Raw genomic sequence first — 12045 nt, forward strand, 5'->3', positions numbered from 1 at the left:
AGCACGATCCAGTGTAAGGGGGGAGAGGGAGAGCACGATCCAGTGTAAAGGGAAGGAGGGAGAGCACGATCCAGTGTAAGGGGAGGGAGAGAGAGCACGGTCCAGTGTAAAGGGAAGGAGGGAGAGCACGATCCAGTGTAAGGGGAGGGAGGGAGAGTACAATCCAGTGTAAGGGGAGGGAGGGAGAGCACGATCCAGTGTAAGGTGAGGGAGGGAGAGCACGGTCCAGTGTAAGAGGGGAGGGAGGGAGAGCAGGATCCAGTGTAAGGGGAGGGAGGGAGAGCACAATCCAGTTTAAAGGGACGGAGGGAGAGCACGATCCAGTGTAAGGGGAGGGAGGGAGAGTACAATCCAGTGTAAGGGGAGGGAGGGAGAGAGAGCACAATCCAGTGTAAGGAGAGGGAGGGAGAGCACGGTCCAGTGTCAGGGGAGGGAGGGAGAGCACGGTCCAGTGTAAGTTGAGGGAGGGAGAGCACGATCCAGTGTAAGGGGGAGAGGGAGAGCATGATCCAGTGTAAGGGGAGAGAGAGAGAGCATGATCCAGTGTAAGGGGGGAGAGGGAGAGCATGATCCAGTGTAAGGGGAGAGAGGGTGAGCACGATCCAGTGTAAGGGGGAGGGAGAGAGAGCACGGTCCAGTGTAAAGGGAAGGAGGGAGAGCACGATCCAGTGTAAAGGGAAGGAGGGAGAGCACGATCCAGTGTAAAGGGAGGGAGGGAGAGCACGATCCAGTGTAAGGGGAGGGAGGGAGGGAGAGCACGATCCAGTGTAAGGGGAGAGAGAGAGAGCACGATCCAGTGTAAGGGGGAGAGGGAGAGCACGATCCAGTGTAAGGGGAGGGAGGGAGAGCACGATCCAGTGTAAGGGGAGGGAGAGAGAGCACGATCCAGTGTAAGGGGGAGAGGGAGAGCACGGTCCAGTGTAAGGGGAGAGAGAGAGAGCATGATCCAGTGTAAGGGGAGGGAGGGAGAGCACGATCCAGTGTAAGGGGGAGAGGGAGAGCATGATCCAGTGTAAGGGGAGAGAGAGAGAGCATGATCCAGTGTAAGGGGGGAGAGGGAGAGCATGATCCAGTGTAAGGGGAGAGAGAGAGAGCATGATCCAGTGTAAGGGGGAGAGGGAGAGCACGATCCAGTTTAAGGGGAGGGAGGGAGGGAGAGCACGATCCAGTGTAAGGGGAGAGAGAGAGAGCACGATCCAGTGTAAGGGGCGAGAGAGAGAGCACGATCCAGTGTAAGGGGAGAGAGAGAGAGCACGATCCAGTGTAAGGGGGAGAGGGAGAGCATGATCCAGTGTAAGGGGAGGGAGGGAGAGCACGATCCAGTGTAAGGGGAGAGAGAGAGAGCACGATCCAGTGTAAGGGGGAGAGGGAGAGCATGATCCAGTGTAAGGGGGGAGAGGGAGAGCATGATCCAGTGTAAGGGGGAAGAGAGAGAGCACGATCCAGTGTAAGGGGGGAGAGGGAGAGCATGATCCAGTGTAAGGGGAGGGAGGGAGAGCATGATCCAGTGTAAGGGGGGAGAGGGAGAGCATGATCCAGTGTAAGGGGGGAGAGGGAGAGCATGATCCAGTGTAAGGGGGGAGAGAGAGAGCATGATCCAGTGTAAGGGGGGAGAGGGAGAGCATGATCCAGTGTAAGGGGGGAGAGGGAGAGCATGATCCAGTGTAAGGGGAGAGAGAGAGAGCATGATCCAGTGTAAGGGGGGAGAGGGAGAGCATGATCCAGTGTAAGGGGGAGAGAGAGAGCATGATCCAGTGTAAGATGATCTGTGATCTTGGCCCCCTCTTATTTCTCATCTACATGCTGCCCCTCGCGACATCGTCCGAAAACACAATGTCAGATTCTACATGTACGCTGACAACACCCAGCTCTACCTCACAACCACCTCCCTCGACCCCTCCACTGTCTCTCATTTGACACACTGCTTCTCCAACATGAGCAAAAATTTCCTCCAACTAAATATTGGGTAGACCGAAGCCAGTGTCTTTGGTCCCCACCACAAACTCCGTTCCCTCGCCACCGACTCCATCACTCTCCCTGGCCACTGTCTGAGGCTGAATCATAGAATCATAGAATGGTTACAGCACAGAAGAAGGCCATTCGGCTCATCGAGCCCGTGATGGCCCTTTGTAAGAGCGACCCAGTTAGTCCTATTCCCCCGCTCTTTCTCCATAGCCCTGCAAACCAGACCATTTTCAACCTTGGCGTCCTATTTGACCCTGAGATGAACTTCCGGCCACACATCCACTCCATCACCAGGACCTCCATAAAACCTACTTCTTTGACCAAGTCTTTGGTCACCAGTCCTATTATCTCTCTATGTGGCTCGGTGTCAAATTTTGTTTGATAATCGCTCCTGTGAAACACCTTGGGACATTTTACTATGTTAAAGGTGCTGTATAAATGTAAGTTGTTGTTGTTTTTTGTAAAGGAGAGCATGATCCAAGTCTAATGTGGGGAGATATTAATGGGGAAAGGGCACACTTTCCACAACAGTAGGTACATGATTCAGATGGGGGGAGGTAGATGGACATGATCCATGTTGGGGGTAACATGATAACATGTATATATAATGTAAAAGGTGAAACCCCCCCACTTTCTAGGCCATAAACCTGCAAACAATCCGTGCCCCACCCACAATGCCCCATCAGTCACCGCAGCTCTCCCCCAGTGTCTTTAGTTTGACGGAGTGATTAGTGACGGTGGGGGCACTCCCGGCTTTCCATCAACCCGATGACATCATCCTTCTGCGCATATGCCGGGACACCCGATGATGTCATCGAGCATGTGCCGGGACACCCGATGATGTCACCGAGCGTGCCCCGGGGCACTCGATGATGTCACCGAGCGTGCCCCGGGGCACTCGATGATGTCACTGAGCATGCGCCAGGACACCCGATGATGTCACCGAGCGTGCCCCGGGGCACTCGATGATGTCACTGAGCATGCGCCAGGACACCCGATGATGTCACTGAGCATGCGCCAGGACACCTGATGATGTCACCGAGCATGTGCCGGGGCACTCGATGATGTCACTGAGCATGCGCCAGGACACCCGATGATGTCACCGAGCATGCCCCAGGGCACTCGATGATGTCACCGAGCATGTGCCGGGACACCCGATGATGTCGCCGAGCGTGCCCCGGGGCACTCGATGATGTCACTGAGCATGCGCCAGGACACCTGATGATGTCACCGAGCATGTGCCGGGGCACTCGATGATGTCACTGAGCATGCGCCAGGACACCCGATGATGTCACCGAGCATGCCCCAGGGCACTCGATGATGTCACCGAGCATGTGCCGGGACACCCGATGATGTCACGGAGCATGCGCCGGGTCACCCGATGATGTCACGGAGCGTGCGCCGGGACACCCGATGATGTCACGGAGCATGCGCCGGGTCACCCGATGATGTCACGGAGCATGCGCCGGGTCACCCGATGATGTCACGGAGCATGCCCCAGGGCACTCGATGATGTCACCGAGCATGTGCCAGGACACCCGATGATGTCGCCGAGCGTGCCCCGGGGCACTCGATGATGTCACTGAGCATGCGCCGGGGCACTCGATGATGTCACTGAGCATGCGCCGGGGCACTCGATGATGTCACTGAGCATGCGCCGGGGCACTCGATGATGTCACTGAGCATGCCCCAGGGCACTCGATGATGTCACGGAGCGTGCGCCGGGACACCCGATGATGTCACCGAGCGTGTGCCGGGGCACCCGATGATGTCACCGAGCGTGTGCGGGGACACCCGATGATGTCACCGAGCGTGTGCGGGGACACCCGATGATGTCACCGAGCGTGTGCGGGGACACCCGATGATGTCACCGAGCGTGTGCGGGGACACCCGATGATGTCACCGAGCGTGTGCGGGGACACCCGATGATGTCACCGAGCGTGTGCGGGGATACCCGATTATGTCACCGAGCATGCGCGGGGACACCCGATGATGTCACGGAGCGTACGCCGGGACACCCGATGATGTTTTGGGAGTTTTTACAGACCATGTTGAGATTATTGTTGAATTATTATAAAAATCTAGAACAACTGTTGCTGATAAACATAGTTGATGATAGCTTTGTCTGGTACTTTAGCGCAGGGGTTACCCCACTTAAAGTAAATGGGTTCGAGTGGGTGTTAAAGTTGCAGAGAGAGGAATATCATAAGACTGTTAAGCGTTTGTCCGCTGATATCATCAACAGCCATTTCCAGCCGATGTTATCTCATATCAGACACCAGACCCCTCCCCCCAGTACAATGATAGCTAACTTCGGTTTGGTTCACAAAAAGATATTTCATCTGAATGCTGTGAGGAATGACGTTAGTTTTGATGAATATAACTTGGGTCACTGTAGCTTTACCCTGCCACTAACACCGTTGACACTGACTTCCCCAAAGTAGAATATACTATCGACATTTAAAATTATTCCATGCAAGTTTTGTATTTTACCTCAGAAATAATTCTGATTTCACTCTAATCATTTGAAGATGTTAATTGAACTTTTGTGGTCGCAATCTATTTTTCCCCTGATCTTCGGTGGCAAAGTTTTCCAAAGCTTGTCGTTCCTCCTTTTCTTAAACACATTCCATTGCAGTTGGCTTCAAAGATATTTAAGTTGAAGCTTCTCAGTGTTGTGGACAGCTTCAGTTGCCAGCCTGTGGTGAGTTGCTGGATCTCATTTATCTCCCCTTTCCTTTTTCTCGCTGGGATGCAAACCTTTAGCCCCTCTCCCACTCACTCAGCTACTTCCCTGCCACTTCTGAATGCAGGGACTGTGTTTGGGTGTGGGTTCATGGGTACAGAGTGCCCTCTGGTACCTCACGCCTTCTGTTTATTCTTCATATGTGAGTTTAGATATGATGTGGAGATGCCGGTGATGGACTGGGGTGGACAAATGTAAGGAGTCTTACAACACCAGGTTATAGTCCGACAGTTTTATTTGAAATCACAAGCTTTCGGAGGCTTCCTCCTTCGTCAGGTCCCCCAATTACCGTCTCCTCCTCCACTATTCAGGGTTTTAAAACACCAGCTTGGTGACACTAATCATGACTTCCTCATTTACCTCGTGTTCTCCTTTATTTTTCCGATGGTTTCTGTACTGTGGGCCTTAGCTTTTACACTGGGTTTCTCAATTAATAAAATAAAACACGTGCTGCCACTTTACTGGCCGACTATCAGTTTGCTGACATCCAGCTTGAGTTTAAATTCGACCACTCCTACGTACCTTCTCTCAATCAACAAGCTATATTCCAATACGGCGTGACACATGACCTGTGACGTGTATTAGGAACACCCAATGGAGATGGGCCTGACTTGCCAGACTGGCCAGTCCTAATAGCTACTGAATTCACCTGCTGGAGGTGAGGGTGAAATGTCAACTCAGGTCATAATTGGGGGATCGTGTCTCAAATGTGAAAATGCTGGGAATGGGGGATGTCCCTGAGAGTGTTGGTGACGTGACAGGGTGGGAATAGGACTGTCCACGCGATCCCACCAACAGCTGGTCACATCTTCCAGGAGGGCTCACTGAGAAGTCCAGTGTGAAACCCATCCCTGACTGTGTCACTGTCACTGGGAGGGATGGGGTTTGGGGCAGCTGTTGAGAGGCTGAAGTGTCCTCAGGAACAGGGGGTCAGTGAGACCTGTCCACAGGAACAGGGGGTCAGTGAGACCTGACCTCAGGAACAGGGGGTCAGTGAGACCTGTCCTCAGGAACAGGGGGTCAGTGAGACCTGTCCACAGGAACAGGGAGTCAGTGAGACCTGTCCTCAGGAACAGGGGGTCAGTGAGACCTGTCCTCAGGAACAGGGGGTCAGTGAGATCAGTCCTCAGGAACAGGGGGTCAGTGAGACCTGTCCTCAGGAACAGGGGGTCAGTGAGACCTGTCCACAGGAACAGGGGGTCAGTGAGACCTGTCCTCAGGAACAGGGGGTCAGTGAGACCTGTCCTCAGGAACAGGGGGTCAGTGAGACCTGTCCACAGGAACAGGGGGTCAGTGAGACCTGTCCACAGGAACAGGGGGTCAGTGAGACCTGTCCACAGGAACAGGGGGTCAGTGAGACCTGACCTCAGGAACAGGGGGTCAGTGAGACCTGTCCACAGGAACAGGGGGTCAGTGAGACCTGTCCTCAGGAACAGGGGGTCAGTGAGACCTGTCCACAGGAACAGGGGGTCAGTGAGACCTGTCCACAGGAACAGGGGGTCAGTGAGACCTGTCCTCAGGAACAGGGAGTCAGTGAGACCTGTCCTCAGGAACAGGGGGTCAGTGAGATCAGTCCTTAGGAACAGGGGGTCAGTGAGACCTGTCCACAGGAACAGGGGGTCAGTGAGACCTGTCCTCAGGAACAGGGGGTCAGTGAGACCTGACCTCAGGAACAGGGGGTCAGTGAGACCTGTCCTCAGGAACAGGGGGTCAGTGAGACCTGTCCTCAGGAACAGGGGGTCAGTGAGACCTGTCCTCAGGAACAGGGGGTCAGTGAGACCTGTCCTCAGGAACAGGGGGTCAGTGAGACCTGTCCTCAGGAACAGGGGGTCAGTGAGACCTGTCCTCAGGAACAGGGGGTCAGTGAGACCTGTCCTCAGGAACAGGGGGTCAGTGAGACCTGTCCTCAGGAACAGGGGGTCAGTGAGATCAGTCCTCAGGAACAGGGGGTCAGTGAGACCTGTCCACAGGAACAGGGGGTCAGTGAGATCAGTCCTTAGGAACAGGGGGTCAGTGAGACCTGTCCACATGAACAGGGATCAGTGAGATCAGTCCTTAGGAACAGGGGGTCAGTGAGACCTGTCCACAGGAACAGGGGGTCAGTGAGACCTGTCCTCAGGAACAGGGGGTCAGTGAGACCTGTCCACAGGAACAGGGGGTCATTGAGACCTGTCCTCAGGAACAGGGGGTCAGTGAGACCTGTCCTCAGGAACAGGGGGTCAGTGAGATCAGTCCTTAGGAACAGGGGGTCAGTGAGACCTGTCCTCAGGAACAGGGGGTCAGTGAGACCTGTCCTCAGGAACAGGGGGTCAGTGAGATCAGTCCTAAGGAACAGGGGGTCAGTGAGACCTGTCCACAGGAACAGGGGGTCAGTGAGACCTGTCCACAGGAACAGGGGGTCAGTGAGACCTGTCCTCAGGAACAGGGGGTCAGTGAGATCAGTCCTTAGGAACAAGGGGTCAGTGAGACCTGTCCACAGGAACAGGGGGTCAGCGAGACCTGTCCTCAGGAACAGGGGGTCAGCGAGATGGAGGAATGAGGGAGAGAAAGTTCTAGCCGCAGTTGGAACATTGGGAAGAGAAATTTCTGCCAGAGTAGGGTCAGAAGGTAATGGCTCCTTGGCACCCCGGGGAGTTATGCCCCAGGTAAAGGATGAGCAGGCAGCCTGACTGCAGGTGGTACCCGGGGTGGGACAGTAGCAATTCCACCAACCCACGATTAGCCACTTAACACTTGAAAGATTTTAATGCTGTCAGCAGGCTGGCCAAGATGAGTGTGGACACGAGCACCCATGCTGCTAGGAGCATCAGTCACCACCACATGGTCACAGCGGCATGTTCACAAGTGAAGGTCTGCGGACACCTGGGCGGAAACACGTTGCAAATTAGTCTGTACTCTTTGTGAACCCATAAGAGGCAAAGGGCAACCAAGGATGGAGGAATGTCCAGTATCGGGCCTCTCAGCACACAAAGGGTCAGCACCTCGTGGACAGATACACCGGGGGTTGGGAGGGGTGGGGGAGCCTGTGGACGCTGGAGAAGGTGGAGGAGAGCAGCCAGGTCCAAGCTGGTAATGGGATGGAGTGTTTACACAGCTGAGAGTTTTCAATGTCAGCTGATATTTCGATGATGGGAAAGGCCGGCTGCTTTTGTTCAGTCACAACCTTATGATGCACAATTCCATTGCTTTCCCTTTGCATCCCTCACAGGTGCTGAATGCTTCGGGAAAGAAGCATCTGAGCAGCCTGGTGCCTTCCTGCACCTGATCCACCCACTCTCTCCTGGCCTCTTGTTTAGTCGAGCTCAGAGACCCACATTCAGGGAAGTGGTATAACTGACAGAGAGCAGATATTACTGGGTGGATCCCAGAGCAGATATTACTGGGTGGATCCCAGAGCAGATATTATTGGGTGGATCCCAGAGCAGATATTACTGGGTGGATCTGAGAGCAGATATTATTGGGTGGATCCCAGAGCAGATATTATTGGGTGGATCCCAGAGCAGATATTACTGGGTGGATCTGAGAGCAGATATTATTGGGTGGATCCCAGAGCAGATATTACTGGGTGGATCTGAGAGCAGATATTATTGGGTGGATCCCAGAGCAGATATTACTGGGTGGATCCCAGAGCAGATATTATTGGGTGGATCCCAGAGCAGATATTACTGGGTGGATCCGAGAGCAGATATTATTGGGTGGATCCCAGAGCAAATATTACTGGGTGGATCCTGGAGCAGATATTATTGGGTGGATCCCAAAGCAGCAGTGAGTAGGCGGAGCTGGGAGGCAATGCAATGAGGAAGATAGACAAGTTGGGTGAGTGGGCAAGAACATGGCGGATGCAGTATAACGTGGATAAATGTGAGGTTATCCACTTTGGTTGTAAAAACAGAAAGGCAGATTATTATCTGAATGGTGATAGATTGGGAAAAGGGGAGGTGCAACGAGACCTGGGTGTCCTTGTACACCAGTTGCTGAAAGCGAGCATTCAGGTGCAGCAAGCAGTTAGGAAGGTGAATGGGATGTTGGCCTTCATTGCAAGAGGATTTGAGTACAGGAACAGGGATGTCTTACTGCAGTTATACAGGGCATTGGTGAGACCACATCTGGAGTATTGTGTGCAGTTTTGGTCTCCTTATCTGAGGAAGGATGTCCTTGCCATGGATGGAGTGCAACAAAGGTTTACCAGACTGATTCCTGGGATGGCAGGACTGACGTATGAGGAGAGATTGGGTCGACTAGGCCTATATTCACTAGAGTTCAGAAGAATGAGAGGTGATTTCATCGAAACATATAAAATTCTAACAGGACTAGACAGACTAGATGCAGGGAGGATGTTCCCGATGGCTGTCCAGATGGTGTGGTCAACCATGTCAAAGAAGGATGAGGACATAGGGCGTCATTTCTAACTTTGATAAGGGCTGTGGCAGGGGCGGAAACCTGATTGGAGAGTTTCAAACACGGAGTTATGGGAAAGATGGCAGATAGGCAGAGAGCCAACAGACAGCAGCATAACTCCATAACTCCATAACTCCATAACTGCAGACCATGCACAGTGGGGTAGATTTTGCCTCTGTATGATAGTGTAAAATGAGTGACAGTGAATCGGCAGCCTGTTTCACATCTTTCCCTATTTATATTTCCATTGAACTCAGTGATACCCGGACTTCAAGGGTTAAGTTACGAGGAGAGATTACACAAATTGGGGTTGTATTCTCTGGAGTTTCGAAGGTTAAGGGGTGATCTGATCGAAGTTTATAAGATATTAAGGGGAACAGATAGGGTGGATAGAGAGAAACTATTTCTGCTGGTTGGGGATTCTAGGAGTAGGGGGCACAGTCTAAAAATTAGAGCCAGACCTTTCAGGAGCGAGATTAGAAAACATTTCGACACACAAAGGGTGGTAGAAGTTTGGAACTCTCTTCCGCAAATGGCAATTGATACTAGCTCAATTGCTAAGTTTAAATCTGAGACAGACAGCTTTTCGCAATAAAGGTATTAAGGGATATGGGCCAAAGGCAGGTTTATGGAGTTAGATCACAGATCAGCCATGATCTTATCAAATGGCAAAGCAGGAAAGACGAGCTGAATGGCTACTCCTGTTCCTATGTTCCTATTTGCCACAGTTTTGCCCATTCACCTAATCTATCAATATGCCTTTGTAATTTTATGTTTTCATCTACACTGCTTACAATGCCACCAATCTTTGTGTCATCGGCAAACTTAGATATGAGACTTTCTATGCCTTCATCTAAGTCGTTAATAAATATTGTGAATAATTGAGGCCCCAAGACAGATCCCTGCGGGACTCCACTAGTCACATCCTGCCAATGTGAATACTTACCCATTATCCCTACTCTCTGTCACCTTTCGCTCAGCCACCTTCCTAACCAAGTCCATACTTTTCCCTCGATTCCATGGGCTTCTATCTTAGCTAACAGTCTCTTATGTGGGACTTTATCAAATGCCTTCTGGAAGTCCATATAAATAACATCCATTGACATTCCCCTGTCCACTACTTTAGTCACCTCTTCAAAAAATTCAATCAGGTTTGTCAGGCACGACCTACCTTTCACAAATCCATGCTGGCTCTCTCTGATTAACTGAAAATTCTCGAGGTGTTCAGTCACCCTATCCTTAATTATAGACTCCCGCATTTTCCCCACGACAGATGTGAGGCTAACTGGTCGATAATTCCCTGGTTTCCCTCTCTCTCCTTTCTTAAAAAGCGGAGTGACATGTGCAATTTTCCAATCTAGAGGGACAGTTCCTGAATCTAGAAAACTTCGAAAGATTATAGATAGGGAGTGTTCGTGCTGTGTGTTGTCTGAACTCGGGAGTGTTAGCGCTGTGTGTTGTCTGAACTCGGGAGTGTTAGCGCTGTGTGTTGTCTGAACTCGGGAGTGTTAGCGCTGTGTGTTATCTGAACTTGGGAGTGTTAGCACTGTGTGTTATCTGAACTCGGGAGTGTTAGCACTGTGTGTTGTCTGAACTCGGGAGTGTTAGCACTGTGTGTTATCTGAACTCAGGAGTGTTAGCGCTGTGTGTTGTCTGAACTCGGGAGTGTTAGCACTGTGTGTTATCTGAACTCGGGAGTGTTAGCACTGTGTGTTATCTGAACTCGGGAGTGTTACGCTGTGTGTTGTGTGAACTGGGGAGTGTTAGCGCTGTGTGTTCTCTGAACTCGGGAGTGTTAGCACTGTGTGTTGTCTGAACTCGGGAGTGTTAGCGCTGTGTGTTGTGTGAACTCGGGAGTGTTAGCGCTGTGTGTTGTGTGAACTCGGGAGTGTTAGCACTGTGTGTTGTCTGAACTCGGGAGTGTTAGCGCTGTGTGTTGTGTGAACTCGGGAGTGTTAGCGCTGTGTGTTGTGTGAAGTCGGGAGTGTTAGCGCTGTGTGTTGTGTGAACTCGGGAGTGTTAGCGCTGTGTGTTCTCTGAACTCGGGAGTGTTAGCGCTGTGTGTTGTCTGAACTCGGGAGTGTTAGCACTGTGTGTTGTCTGAACTCGGGAGTGTTAGCACTGTGTGTTGTCTGAACTCGGGAGTGTTAGCACTGTGTGTTGTCTGAACTCGGTAGTGTTAGCACTGTGCCTTGTCTGAATTCGGGAGTGTTAGCACTGTGTGTTGTCTGAACTTGGGAGTGTTAGCACTGTGCCTTGTCTGAATTCGGGAGTGTTAGCGCTGTGTGTTGTCTGAATTCGGGAGTGTTAGCCCTGTGTGTTGTCTGAACTCGGGAGTGTTAGCACTGTGTGTTGTCTGAACTCGGGAGTGTTAGCACTGTGTGTTGTCTGAACTCGGGAGTGTTAGCACTGTGTGTTGTCTGAACTCGGGAGTGTTAGCACTGTGCCTTGTCTGAATTCGGGAGTGTTAGCGCTGTGTGTTGTCTGAATTCGGGAGTGTTAGCACTGTGTGTTGTCTGAACTCGGGAGTGTTAGCACTGTGTGTTGTCTGAATTCGGGAGTGTTAGCACTGTGTGTTGTCTGAACTCGGGAGTGTTAGCACTGTGCCTTTTCTGAATTCGGGAGTGTTAGCACTGTGTGTTGTGTGAACTCGGGAGTGTTAGCGCTGTGTGTTGTCTGAACTCGGTAGTGTTAGCACTGTGTGTTGTCTGAACCCGGGAGTGTTAGCACTGTGTGCTGTCTGAACTCGGGACTGTTAGCACTGTGCATTATCTCAACTCTAGAATATTATTCCTGCGCTCACTATACGTTGGTAACTATCTATCACTGCGTTGTCAAGCAGTGTTTGAAGGCCGCACTGCCTGTCTCCAGCCTGACTGCCACTGACTGCATCACATTATATAACGCAGGTAGAATGCTGGTGACTGGTGTCCTAT

At 51.8% G+C, this 12045-nt stretch overlaps 1 protein-coding gene across 20 annotated transcripts in view; it reads left to right on the top strand.

Annotated features, from left to right (window-relative positions):
* LOC137331694 (kyphoscoliosis peptidase-like) overlaps positions 1-12045 on the top strand; it is a 273350-nt gene that overhangs the window by 52395 nt on the left and 208910 nt on the right. The gene's annotated exons all lie outside the window — the stretch shown is intronic.

The sequence above is a fragment of the Heptranchias perlo genome, chromosome 13 (genome assembly GCF_035084215.1).
Source record: "Heptranchias perlo isolate sHepPer1 chromosome 13, sHepPer1.hap1, whole genome shotgun sequence".
Lineage (NCBI taxonomy): Eukaryota > Metazoa > Chordata > Chondrichthyes > Hexanchiformes > Hexanchidae > Heptranchias > Heptranchias perlo.